General features: G+C 37.1%; 1 long non-coding RNA gene across 1 annotated transcript in view; it reads right to left on the bottom strand.

Annotated features, from left to right (window-relative positions):
• Positions 1 to 268: 268 nt before the first annotated feature.
• LOC128811119 (uncharacterized) overlaps positions 269 to 14,582 on the bottom strand; it is a 164,254-nt gene continuing 149,940 nt past the window's right edge. Inside the window, exon 3 of the long non-coding RNA XR_008438236.1 lies at positions 269 to 2,903. This is a non-coding gene — a long non-coding RNA (uncharacterized LOC128811119). The remainder of the gene's footprint in view (positions 2,904 to 14,582) is intronic.

Genomic DNA, 14,582 nt, shown 5'->3' with positions numbered 1-14,582 from the left:
GTGAATCTGAGGGCAGAATGGGTCCTCTACAAGATGGATAGTTCCAATATATGAATTTGCATTTTGCAAAAAATCCAGTGGTAGTTACTTTTGCAGTTCTGTATTATGCTTCTGCAGCTGAAATTAGCATTCTGTCAGCGCATTTAGTTTGTTCTATTTATTTTACTGAAAAAGCATGAGAGATTTGGTTGTGAGTAGTTCTAAATATATATTTTTTCATTGAACTAAAATATTGTTTGGGTTGGTCAGTAAAAGCTTTCAAGAAATGTATGCTTATGAAAATGTTTATTTCTGCAAAAAGAAATATTCCATTATTTGTGCAGTTGACAGTCAGCTTTGTTGTAGTTCCCAATGAAAAAAGGAGTATGTTGATTAGAGAAAATACAGCTATGTTCCATCTTCCTCCCCCGCTTCAGTAAGAGAAGAGCATTTGCATATTAATTCTAGGACGGAACAGCTGCATTCCCTAGAAAGCTCCATTCATTGCAGCACTGAGCCCCTGAAACCAGGCAGGAGGGAAAAAAAAAGAAAAAGAGAAAGAAACAAAATGCAAGAAAGAAGGGGGTATAAAGCTTAAGGTAGATAGAGACACTGATTTTGCCGTTCTTTAATTCCAAAGGAACACTTTTCATTTTAAGGACTGCACACAGACATTTCCATATGGCCTATCACAAGAGTATTCCAACCATTTTACGAGCAAAAGGAATACTCTTATTTCCATTTCACAAAAAGGCAAACAGAGGCATAATGGGATTATTTACTAGGCTTAGAAAACTATTTACCTATAAATTTAAGTCTCTATTCTATGTAAGAGCCAGGTGATTTGCCCAGGATTACACAAGAGCCATGGCACAGTCAGAAATAATTTTCATCTCTAGCTCCCACTTCCATGTCTTATCTTCACAATACAGATTCATGCTTTTGTCTTCTCTACAGTTTTGTTATATAACTTAAAAATATACTGAAAGCAGAGATACAGAGTTGTTTTGACAAGAACCGCATCCAAGGCTTTGGTTTGTTCTGCTCATCCACAAAAATTGTGAAGATGAAAGACAAAGCCTTCTGTGAGGCACTGAGCACTCACAGCACCATAAGTTGCTATGTTTGAAGCACAGAATAATATTGACAGCAAGAAAAAACTTATAAATTCTTGTCTTAGATGGATGCCATTCATGTTTTCTGTGAACTGTGTCTGCAGCTGGTGATTGCCTCTGTGATCCAGAGATGTGAATGAAAAGAGGTAGCCTCCCACAATGCTTCAGAGAGAAGAATTGGTGGGAAGCAGGAAAATCTCTCTCCACTCACAGGACATGTCGTACTTAATCTTCCTGGCATCACAAGTGTAAACTCAGACCAGAAATGTTATAGTAGAACAGACTGGCAGAACTTTTCTTGATGAGGGTCTATTAAAATAACAACACTTGGCATTAGAAAACACAAAATTACTCAGCTGAAGGTCCAGTCCTGGAAACATTTTAGTACCAACATCGATATGTCCAAGCAGATGAACAGGGACTATTTTTATGAGCAATGAAGCTGTAAAATTTCACATCATATTTATCTAGTTTAAGATCTCCTGCTTCCAAGTTACTTTGGCCACTGCTATCTATTCCTACTTGTACAAATACTCCAGAACCATGTGGCAAATTCAATTAATGCAATTACACAGTCTAAAAATAACTCTCCAAAACACTTTTAGATTCAGTCTGCTTGAATTCAATCATCAATGTTCTGCTTAATATCTACTAGCAGTGCAAGCAATGACAACAAAATGCTTCATCACAATGTTTCAAAGGATTTCCATTTATCAATGGTTTAGGGAGAAAAAGAAGCATTATTGGTCTTATTAAATATTATAAATGTCTTCTGACCTTAAAGTTGGAATTAGGAGATAGCTGTTGTCCACAAGAAGTAACTAAATGTCTTTAGCAGGTTACACTGCCTCCTCCTCAGCAGGTTCACAGCCACCAACCATATTTTCCTAGTCCCCCACCCAGCCTTGAAGAACTCTGTGTGTTTCACAGCCTGCAATGCATGGTAGAATGCCATCTTTTCTACAGCTCACAAAGTCCCATGCACAATATCTGATTATTTGTTTCCTTCAAAAATGTGTGCTATGTATGAGCAATAAAAACTAGGAGCTTGCTCAGCTGCCTTCTGGAACTTCCAACAGTGTTTTTATACAGACTTTTGCTTAGCCCTCCTCCCCCATATGTTTTTCTTCTTCTAAATTAGAACTTAATGGAACTTTTGAAAGATAGAATCCTAAGTTAAAGGCAAAGTAATGTTTTTAAAGCTTATTCAGCTGCAGCTATGAGATCACACGGTAAACTACCAGGAACAGAAATCATGCAGAGGAGAAATGTCAACTCTTAACAGAAAATGTATTTGAAAGAATTGTGGTTAAAAAGAAAAAGAGGGGAAGGTAAATATAAAAAGAACTCTAGCATTTCCAGAAATGCTACCACCTTATATCAGCCTTCTAAAGGACTCAGATGAGCTTCTGTCCCACAGCAGAGTTTGTACTCACAACGTGATTTGTAAAGAAAACATACTTTGTCTTTGCTTTTTTTTCCCCTTTCCTCACATTTTCTAAGAGGAGTTCCTGCTCAACTGGCAATTAGCAAGAGCATTAACAGTGTATCATACTGTGCTCAGGAAAGCAAAACCAGCCATAGAAGAGAAAAATCAAACTTTCTGCAGAGTTCTTTCACAAATGGTTTTCATATTTGCTGGTTTTCACAATGCAGCATTCCATCTCCTGGAGCATTCTATCGTAAGAAAGGTTGCTGGAGAACTTCTGCCTTGTTAACCAGAGTGACCAGGGGTCAGTGGGCCTCAGCTCAATGCACCCAACAGTCATGGTGACATTTCCACAGTTCTGTTCTTCTTCTCCATTACCCCTGTAGATTTAAAAAAAGCTGTAATGATTGACTGTCACATTTGAAAATCATACTCCACATTTCCTCAAAGCTCTTCTATGAATTTTCTGCACAAAATCATTTCAACAACTTCAGCCTAAGTATGACAAGTGCAGGAGCTTTCATCAAAATGCCTCAACTCTGTAGTATAAGCCCAGCTTGAAAAACTTCAGCATCAATTACACTCTAAATACACAGAATTTTAATGTCTGGAGCAAGCTTGAATTTTCATCAAACATAAGGCTCAAGTGATGTCTGACTGAGCAGTTCAAGAGGGCTTCTTTTAACTAGAATACCAAAAACATATGTTGCCAGAAATTTGGCTAGAAATAAACATCTCCTATGACATTTAAATGAAAGATTTTTTCTTGCCCAAAGTACCCTTTTCACAGTCACAATACCAACCTAAGTCTAATTAACAGCATTATTTCACTCTTTATGCATTTATTGTATAACTCTTTGAAGGTAAACTAATACAAAGAAAACCAGACTGATTATTTTGAATCAGTTATAAGGATAAAATTTTATATATAATCAGGTTTCTATGACTATATTGATAATAGAAATTTAAAAAAAACACTAATATTTAAAATCTTGAAATAAATCTTGAAGTATTCTTCATCAGTATTAGTTTCTAAAAGTATTAATTTTACTTAGGAAGTCAAGAGGCCATGGGCAAGTTCCCAGATGTTAATTTAGTTTATTTTTGGGGTTTGCTATGCTTGGATTTCTTTTTTTCTTGGAGGGGAGGACTTTATTTTTCTTATTGCCGTCAGGAAAAAATTTGCCACCTATTTCACAGTTTCACATCTTAAGCTTCCTGACGCCTTGCAGGTATACTCTACTCCTAAAAGACAAGATCAAAAATTTATGCTTTTAAATTTTTTACATTTTTATACCTTTTCTTTCCTGGGCAATTCATGTTTAATATATGTTCCAGGTGGTTGAAAGAGAAGTATATAGTTTGGCATAGACCTACCGCACACTTTTGTCTCGCTGAAGACAAGCATACTGTGTTCGTGTCCTTAGCTTAGCTGAATGGCAGATTTATATTGATGTCAGAGAATGAGTCATTAAAAGAGTTATCCTTATCAGCAGTCTTATCTGAAAGATATTAGAGAGGACCAATCACATAAACCAGGACTAAGTTCCTGCCAGGCTTTTGAACGGAAGCCATTGAGCTGACTGGCTTTATGCACAGAGAACTAACTACAAACTAAACACCATTTTGCTGTTACAATGCAATATTTTACTGCTTTCCCCTGACTAATCCAGATGTCCTGTATTTACCTGTTTTGGGAGAGAGGAAGGGAACTGCTTGAAGCACTACCTTTTTCTCTGCTCTATTGCCCACTTTCATATGCAGGACAGTGTCACACAGTTCTCAAGCTAAGGGATGACTTCTGGTCAAACAAATATAATCACACTTTCAGTTTCCACATTAGGATAGCTGGCCATAAAACAACTTGGATGTGGAAACAGCACAACTGCCAGGAGGCAGAGAGTGTTAGCTCCATCTCAGTGCTGCTCTGCTACAGTTACCTGGTAACTGCAGGGTAAACATACATATCCCTTTCAAGAAACTGCTCACATATACTTGGGGCTTTTTGGTTTTTTGTTTTCCAGGCTTGAATGTCAGAGTTTACACTCCTAAAACTTTGTAAAAAGGGCTTAAAAAACCAAAAAACAAACAAAACCGAAGAATCAGGAGACGATCATATATACACATACACACACACTAGATGGTTAAATAGAACCATGGCAAAGTTTTTAACTTTAGAGTAAAGACACTCTAAGGAGCTATAAGGTCAGGAGAGATGCAGAATCCTCAGCATCCACATGAATAAGCCTGTTCTGTTCAAAACCTGCTTGTCAGGTACCTCACCTGTTCATTTAACCAAGCTTCATGGTACCTCAGCTGTACTGAGGAGTAAGTGCCAGGAAATCAGTGCCTGGGTTCACATGCAGTTCAAGTATGTCCCCAGCTGACTTTATCCACCTCATTTCTGGACTATTTGGTTCAAATTAGTGTTCTAAAGGACTCATATACTTAAATATTAAATTAATAGCAAATAATATCATCTTTCTTATCACAGTTTTCATGCCAGACAGAAATAACTGTGGTACACACACGTTAAACTAAAATCATTCTGTTACAGGAAGCTGAGGGAAGATATGTAAAGCAAAAACTACAGACAATCATATAAAGATAATAATCATATTAAGTTATATAAAAATTATAAAGTCCTGATACTACTCATTGCATTTGTGCTACTGTCAACAAGTCAAGATTATGGTTGTAAAGCCCAAACTCAGCTGAAACATAAAAACAAGAAAACTTACAAATATACTGAAAACTCAGACAGGTCTTGAGTTTTGATCCTGGTACAATAAAGAGATTTTGAAGTGCCATAGAGATATAAAGGACTTCAGAGTATTGACGCACTCGGTTTAAATGCTACCAATGCAAAAAACCAAAAAAAAATATCTTTGGAATCCCTAGATTAGAAGAATTGTTAGACTTTAATTTATGCAAATAATTAAGGTTGCTTAGTGCTTTAGTGACTTCTCTTCTGAGTTGCAAAGTGCAAAAGAGATTATATGCTGGAGCACTGCAGATAGGTGTTTCTCAATGCTTGTTCACTTGTAAACACTGGATATTTCTGTAAAATTGACATATTTTGATCCCTTCCAACTGATTCATTACAGGCCCTGATCATTAAGGTTTAAGAAAAAAAACCCAAAAACTATAGCATCTATAGCTACCTCCCCACAGTTAGTTTTATAAGGGTAGGAATATTTACTTGAAAGCAGAAATCGTCACAGGCTATAGGCCTATAAAATGAATATGCTGTGTCTTTTCCCTAATCACAAGCTTCAAAAAAACCCCATGTTCCTAAATTCTTTTTTAAATAAAGAAATAAAAGATCAAATCAAACTTGGAACCGAGGAAATGACCTGTTTACTATGTACAAGATATAAAACTGCAAAAGGAATTCTACAGGTGAATGAATATTCTCCCCGTTATTCCACAGAGATGTGTTTAACTTTGTATGAAACTTTACATGTAACTCAGATTTTGTAACTTAGTGAATAGTAACCCTACAGTTTTTGCCAAAACATGATCAGATTTTCTTACTAGATTACACATGCTTTACATTACTAGGAGTCTCATAGAATTCTTTTTAAGCATATGAGAGTATTTTCATGTTAAATTACAGTCTCATTTAAAGTGAAAGGATTATAACACAAAACATGGTGCAGATGCTATATAAAATTACTGAGATACATCTCAAGACAATAATACTTTCTTTTCTTTTCTCCTTAAGAAAAGATCACAACCTGCTTTTAGGGATTCCTCAAGAATACATTATCTGTCAGTGCACTCACGTCCAGCTGCTGGGATAAATGAAAGCTGCCTAGTGCTATGCTCAATTGTCCTTGTGCTACTCCTCCTTCTCATTTTTCCTAACATATTTTTTCCATTTCACATAGAGAAAACCTAAAGGTGATAATTTCTTTTCACTGAACTAAGTACTGATGTTTGTGGAAAAACAAAACAAAATTAAAGTCAGACTTTCAGAGCCTAATGAAGCAAGCAGGAATAGAAGTTGATGTGGGTAGATGTGGAATAGATGTGGGTGTTTCTCAGGCATACCACATTATTCCTGCCTGCTTGGCTACTCATCCTCTCCTCCTGCCTGGAGTGCTGGCCTTGCCAATCCACTAGAAGTTTAAATTCAACATCTCTTTTGCAAGAAAGATGTTTCACATGCCAAATAGTTTGTTATTTTCAATAAAACATGTAATAAACATTTTTATGACACTTTGACCCAGGATTAGTTGATTCCCAATACAACAGGAGAATAAAGCAATATAATAAGGAGCACAAAAAATTTAAATATAGAAGACCTCAACACATCTGAATGTCATTGCAAGTATACGTTTGCATTCCTACATTAGGTAAGATTTAATTCTAGAATTCTTTATCAGATCCAGTGTAGAAAGTTTAGTGATACTAAAGGAAGTCTATTACACTGAAGGGATATTAGTACCTTCTGAGAACTCAAATCCAGCCTGAAAGAAGAGACAGATCTAACTCATTTAATTGTTTTTGCCCTTATAAAGCAAGAAACTGTGATATCAAAAGGGGTAAACAGGACTCCCATCCTCTGAATTAAATCTCAGGAAGCAAAGCTGAGGGTATCTTATCACAGTTGTGAGTGACAAGGCAAAGAGAAAGCCTGTAGGCCTGGTTGTACTGCTGCTATCAACTGCAAAATATCAGCAACTTTAAACATCTGAAGTGCAAGGTGTTTGTACTTTAGTACTGCATATACTACTCCTCTATAACCATTTAAAAATAAGTCTTTTATCTTTATTTACTTATCTGTAATCTGAAACAAATGGTGTTGCTTGCTGTTGTACAAATAAAAAAACAAAAAATAAAGGACCATTTAAAAAAATAATTCTTCCATCCCTAAACTTTTCTTCACATAAAACTCTGTATTTATATTCCTTCAGGGTCCTCTGACCTAACCTGCCACAACATAATAACACAAAAGACACTTTTTACTGAGCTTCTGAGCAGAGTGATCTGTGTTGCAAATAAAACTTACACTTTTCTTTCTGTCACAAAATACATTTGATTGCACTCATTTGGGGCTTCCCAGGCCCATTGACATCTCTCAACATATCTAATCTAAATACTTGTGGCTTTGCTGTCACCCTGTAAAGCTACTGCAAATCATAAAAAGAAAAAAACCCTCTTGTAAGCCTGCATATAAGTTTGTAAAGGTGTCAGAGGCATAAGATGTGTGATTCCATCACCACAGAGCAGAACAACAACTCCCGCCAAGCATTTCCCACCATGGTTCCCCTCAGAGTAACTTTCAGAAGGATATCTCGTTTCTTATTGCCATGTGGCAAAAGACAACATGATGGCAGGTGTCAGGCTGGCTCAGGACTTGGGAGCAAGCTTAGACCACAACTATTTAGTGAAAATCTTGGGGAGGTGCCCCTGCCCTCCAGAGCCCGAGGCCAGGCCATCACGCACGGCCCGCGGTCAGCGCCACAGGTCACGGCGGCTGCTGCGGCCCCTCACGGCAGCCCCACCCGCAGCACTGCCAGGGTCTCCTCATGGAGCCATCTGGGACTTAAGGGAGGAGATATTTCATACAGGATATTCACAATGCAGAGCTGCACATCACTGCTGTGTGCTGAGGTAATTATTTGCAGGCTGCACTATTATTTTCTGAAGGAACGCATGGGGCTACAGCACTGCAGCATCACTTTCCATTGCATTTCAGGAAAACATTTCCTTCTTTTTTACTAATTGACGCTCAAGCTTCTTACATTCCTTATTATTTTTTTTATTCTTCTGTTGAAGAGCACCAAGCTGGCCTTGCCCCCATGCAGGGGTGGGGTTGCTGTGCGCTGGTACAGTCTCTGGGCTGGCACAGATTCAAAGGCCAGAACCAAATGCTTCCTTTCTCTGCTCCAGAGAAAAGGGGGGAAAAGGACAAAAGTTGCAAAACGTGTTAAGAAACCTCCCAAGACACACATCTACTAGTTCTATAGATTCCTTTACAAGAATATATAAACACCAATGTCCAGAATGACTGAGGATGGAAAATAAAGGCATATTACCTGTTACCTCTGCCACAAAGAAAGGACAGCAACAAGTCTTTGGCGTGGATTTCAGTGCCTGAAAAACACCAAAATCACGCAGCTTAGAAAATACAATGAGGAGAGCATAGCAACAGACTGTTTGAGACTTCTGCCTCAAAAGAGTAGAAAAGAAAGAGAGAGGCCCCTTTCAGGCTGTAAAGAGAGCATCTGCACAAAAAGTTTTAGTTAGCAACCAGCACATCCAACACTTACATGGAAGAAGGAAATTCCAGCTTGAAAAGCCAATTAACTCTCCTCCTACTAATGAACTTGATCTAACCCAAACCAGATTATTTGGTTTGATGACCAGAATTTTAACATATTGACCTCTAACAAATTTCTAATGTATCAGCTCATGAGGTCCATCCATATAATTATCTAATGGTCGAAATCGATAGGATATTTTTTGCTTGTTTTAAACTGTGCTGTATTTTCATGCTTTAAAGTGCCAGATAGCTAGATCAAGTTACAGATGTCACTCAGTGCAAAATCCACCCCTTAAAGATGACAGTCACAATAAAAATACCTCTTCACACATACTGAAGAACAAATAGAAGCACAAATAAACCACAGTTTGGGGAAATGTAAGTTTTTTAGGCTTCTCCTAATAAGAAACATTTGTGTAACATCAAAGGAAAAGTTTTTACTCAGCCAGTCTTTTGTATCATTCACAGCACACACATGCACAGAGAGGTAAACTATACATCTCTAAGAAGATTTTTCTTTTATTTTACAAATCCTGTGACTTGTCCTGCACACTGTAGCACTCAAGGCACGCAGTGTCACTGACAGTACTTCATTTATTTTTATGCTACTCCTTACCTCATCCCATCTACCTGAGACCAGAATACCAGGGCTTTTATTTGTGCACATTTGTAAACAGCTCCTGGCTGTTTAAACAGAAGTTAACTGCTAGTAGTTCTCACACAGAAGACACAGAAAAGCTATAGAAGAGAAGTAGCCATCTCTTCTGTTCTGTTTGAGCTAAGCCGTGTTTCAAGTCCCTTTGGCAAGTATAATTTTGGATTAAATAGGATGGAAATTCATAATCGTTAATCATCGCTGAGTTCTCAGACACCTCAACATGAACTAAGCTTTGCATTGCCATTATAGAATCGTAGAATACTTCAGGTTGGAAGGGACCCATACAAGGATCATTGAGTACAACTAGAAATCTGGAGTACTTTAGTTTGTAGCACAGTGCTTCACACACCACACACAAAAAAAAAACCAAAACAACAACAACAAAAAAAAAAACCCACAAAAAAAACTCCAAAAAAAAACCCCAAAAAACCCCAAAAAAATAGGGCACAGAGTATTTCCTTAAAGTCGAGTAAGAAAACATAAATGGTTTATTGTGTTCATTGTTCTTAGAACCACTTTCTCTGTTCCACCAAATCCATCAAATATTACTTTTGCAAAAACCATAGTGACACTGTTATCACACCCATGAAGCAGAAAATGTTTCAGCAAGTGGTAAAACCTCACCGTGAAAAGAAAACAAAAACTATGGTTCATTTCTATCATTTCCCCATCTGTCTTAAAATTAGTTCAGAAATTAGGTGGGACTGAAAACACAAGGACAAGAGGTAGGTTGACATGCAAGATACCACCTTCCTTTCCTCTTTCCACAACTGCTGCCATTTTTCATACTTACTAGTCTTTTAAACTATCCCTCAAAACTGGATGTAAACTGAAGGAGGGATTCTGCTGCAAAACAGGGACACGACCAGTGAACAGAAATTAGTAGATGGCAGAACAGAGGAAAAGGAAAGATGCACAGAGTTCTGTGGAAGGAAACTTGTTTCAAAATTCCCTTTTCTTACTGAGATGTTTATGGCTTTTGAAGTCCAAGATAAACTCCTCATCGTACACATACTTGTGCTGTAGCTCTGTAACAACATCTACAATATAAACCCCAGATATTATAGGAATGAAAGTACACGACATTTTAGTTCTTATTTAACAAGTGAATAGAAACTTTTGCCTCTCCTTTGTCATAGAATAAAAATAAATACTCAAACTTCAGGTACTGACCACCTTTTCTTTTTTTCATGCTAACTAGAAAGTTATAAAATCCATTAGATCCTTTGAAGCTGATCTCCTTCATCACATTAAACTTGAAAACCAAATGCTATGGAGACATTATAAAAGAAAAAATCAGAGGTTTGTATTTACTTATTCAAATGGATACCAAAAAAACAACACTGCTGACTCTAAACAATAACTAAAGTGAAAATTTAAAAAATACCCGGCAATACTTGTCAGAAATCAAAAGCAGCTACAGTATGTCTGTATTGAGCAAAAAGAAATAATAAAAACAGATGTTAGAGCAGACAAAATATCCTGGGTTTAGGAAATGAGACACAGCAGGGATCATGATATTTTAATTGGTCACTACTTTTCTTGGGTTTTTTTCATTTAAATAATGCATTCTGATATTTGCAATCTCCCTCCCTTTGCCCTGGTGCACACATAGACAAATCATAATTTTGTTGTCTTAATTAGTGCCTCCAAACTAATTTACAGAGGGACATTACACCAGCAACAACTCAGCTGCTAACACCAGAGTCCTCAAAAACATTTAGAAGGAACAGTTTGGACTTGCTAATTTATTTATTTTTGCCAAAAGAAGTCTAGCACCAGCAGTTCTTCCTATTCAAGCTTTCCTTTTCTCAAGAGAACAAGTACATGAAAAGAAATGAGACTGGAGAGAAATGCAGTCTGAGTGGAGGACATACAGGAAGTGACTAAAGACTAATCAAATGGTACAACTGTACCTATTTCAGTGATTTTCTGCATCATTGTAGTCCTCTCCTCCCCTCTGATGCAGCATTAAAAGAGTTTCCCCATATTACTTTCTTCTTTGCACATAGCTGGTACCTCCTGTAACAGGTTTTATAAAATAAGATCTCTGAGTTACTGTACCAATTTTATTTCTATTGGAGAGGTATCATCTTCCAGTGGTACATATATGCCCACCACACAAGTACACAGAATTTGAAAGCAAGCAATAGATTTTGATAGAACAGGAGTGGGAAAAAAATGTACAGAAAAACATTCCCAAAAGAACCCAAACAGCAATTTTCCCCCCTTCTGATTAACCTAAGGAGAGCCAATTAAGCATCAGAAGTAAGAATAATAATTGAACTTACTGGAATACCTATGTACTAAAGAAACATTTACTTCTGTCAGCAGAAGACTACTACCAATTAGATTTGCAAAAATATGTTTGAATTCCAGCCCTTACCCCTTTGAATAAATCCAGTATACTTATTGGAGCCTCTTGAGACATATAGGTACATGGAGCAAACTTTACTGACGTGTAATTAAATTAACTGAAATAAATTACAGCTTTAAACTCTTAATAAAATAAAATAAATCCCAAACTAAAACCATTTTTTAGGGTTCCATTATTTCTTTGTATCATCATCTGAGGGGCTTTCTCCTCTGAGCATCTGGGAGCCATCATGTCAAACTCCGGATATTAAATGAACATGTAGTTCTCTGCAGGCCTAATGAGTTACAACAGAGGTCACATTCTCCACTGCCCAAATGTAATTTTAACAATTCCTCACAACAAGAATTGTGACACACCTGTGTATAAACATTTCTGACAGTAAAAATGACAGTAAATTTTGCGATTTCTCTTCTTTTCTACAGCAGAAAGATCCAGAAGAGCAATGTAGTTTCCCTTATCACTGCTACTATCTGTGACTTTTTCACATTTACTGCTCCAAGTAAATTTTTCTGAGAACGTTTCATATGTTTTCATAGTAAAAACATAAGATACGAGATGTGAAATATATTTTGAGAGCCTGGAAACAATCCAGCTGCTTCTAAGTAGTACTCTTAAGGCTTAAGATAACAATGGGTTTCTCTAAATTAAAAACAGTCTGTTGCCTTTCAAGTACCTATTTTTTTCTCTGCTGTAACAGTGAAATTAAGATCAACCCCATATTTCAGGGAAAAGAAGGAAACATATTCAAATATTGTTAGATTAAATACAACATTTCACATATGGATAAATGCTAACTTTCTAGCATGGCAAGAAGACAAGCTGAACAGGATCATTTCTGCCAAAACCATTAGCAAATTGCCTTACGGTGATTGGCTTGGCTGCGAGTCTTAGGTTTTATGGGTTTGGGATTTTTTTTTCCCTCTGTTTTGTTTTGATTTTGACTTTCTTTGAGGATGGAGATATTGGGTAGGGGGAGGATCAGGGAGTTACATTAATCCACACACATAGCTTGTAAGTTAAGTCATTTCTTCTGGATATTTTGCTACTTAAGTACATCTGGCTTTGTTTAATGTCAGTTTTTTAACTGAACCACATTTTTGCTGCAGTAACCTAAAATACAGTAATGAAAAGCTTGAAGGAAGCAGAGGCTAAACACAATTCATCCATTTCTGCCCATTTCACACTCCTGCCACAGTCACTGACTGTGTAAAAGTGTTTTTGTCTCTTACTACTTTCCTGGAAATTGGCAAGCCAGAAATATGTTATAAACATGCATGCATGTACATACACACACATTTCCACACCACCTATCTGTTTCTGGTTTTCAGTAAGTACCCTGGTTTTTTGCTGTTTAAAGAATTTTTCTGCATTCTCCACTATGTGACATCATTTGCTATTATGTATATCCCCTGCTGGAAAGCAGCCAGCACAGATTTTACTGAACCCCCTTTCTCCGTCTTACCACAAACTCATTTTCAAGCCCTTCCTTGAAATGCTTAATCCTTCTGCTATTGTGAACTGAACATTAGGGAGGAATCTGAAGCCATGACAACAGCTTGCTTCCTGAAGACTCTGCTCTGGGCTACTCTGGAGGCACCACCACTGCCCAGGCCAAACAGTTCAATGCACTCAATTACACAGCTTCTTCTCTCTATGGAGCACTGGATTTAATGCCCTTCATTTAACGAGGGAATCTCAAAGAGTCTGAAATTTGGGCTCACTTCTGTTAAATGCATGGATGTTCAGCAGTTTCTTTGGAGTTTCCCAAAGCTTGTAAAAGTTCCATCCATCTTTCCAATTTAGGTAAGAGAAATTGGTATTTCTGACATTGTAAATTCTGGAGAATGAAGACTGTGCAGAACTGTCTATTTGCAGCATTTAGATTCTTTTGTTTTGTCAATTTCCAAATGGTTCAAATTTTATAAATTTAATCATATTTGAAGAGAACAAAAGCAATCCGCAAAATTCAGGCAAACAGAAGCTTAAAATAACAATAATAAAAATAAAAACTGCAAAAAAACCATAACAAGGAAGCCTGTCACCTCAGATTCTAATTTCAGTAGCCATATGACAATAGTCCAGAATACTGCACATTAACAGATGACAGGAAATTCTTGGATATACAACATGTGATTTAACCTGTACAAGCTACCAACATATGGTTTTACTAAGATACTTGGCCTTTCTGAACGAATCACATACGTGTAAATCCCAAGTAATACGTGGGGTAAAAAATTAAGACTATGGCAAAATACACACATCATCATGAATAGAGATCCAATTTTTTTCTAGTAAAAGCATTATTTGTCTAACCCATTGAATATTTAGGATAGTGGATGTTTGACTTCCCCTTTTCCCCCCACTGGCTAGAATAAAGCACAAAGTGGACAAGAAGTATTTTGTGAGAACTTTCATGTGTTTAGATCAATTAAACTCAGAATAGAAACTTTCATCTAGATTCATGGGGTCACCAACACGAAGGTTCTGCACCTAAATATGATATTTGAGCTACTCAACTAACAAGACAACATACAGACCACTATCAGTCAGCATGAACACTCCTTTTAAAAATCATGAAAAAAAACCACTCCAGCAGCAGAGACTGGCGGAAAGCTGGGTAACCCAGGACTAATGACTTGTCATTGAAATCCAAACAGAAGTGGAGAGGCAGTTCACTTCTGAGTGAGCCTGACTCCAGGCAGCACGAGACTGAGGCGTGCACAGGGTGTTCTGCAAACTCTGCTGGCTGC

This window comes from Vidua macroura, chromosome 8 (genome assembly GCF_024509145.1).
Source record: "Vidua macroura isolate BioBank_ID:100142 chromosome 8, ASM2450914v1, whole genome shotgun sequence".
NCBI lineage: Eukaryota > Metazoa > Chordata > Aves > Passeriformes > Viduidae > Vidua > Vidua macroura.
Note: the sequence above shows the minus strand (reverse complement) of the source record. Positions and strands in the feature narration are given on the sequence as shown.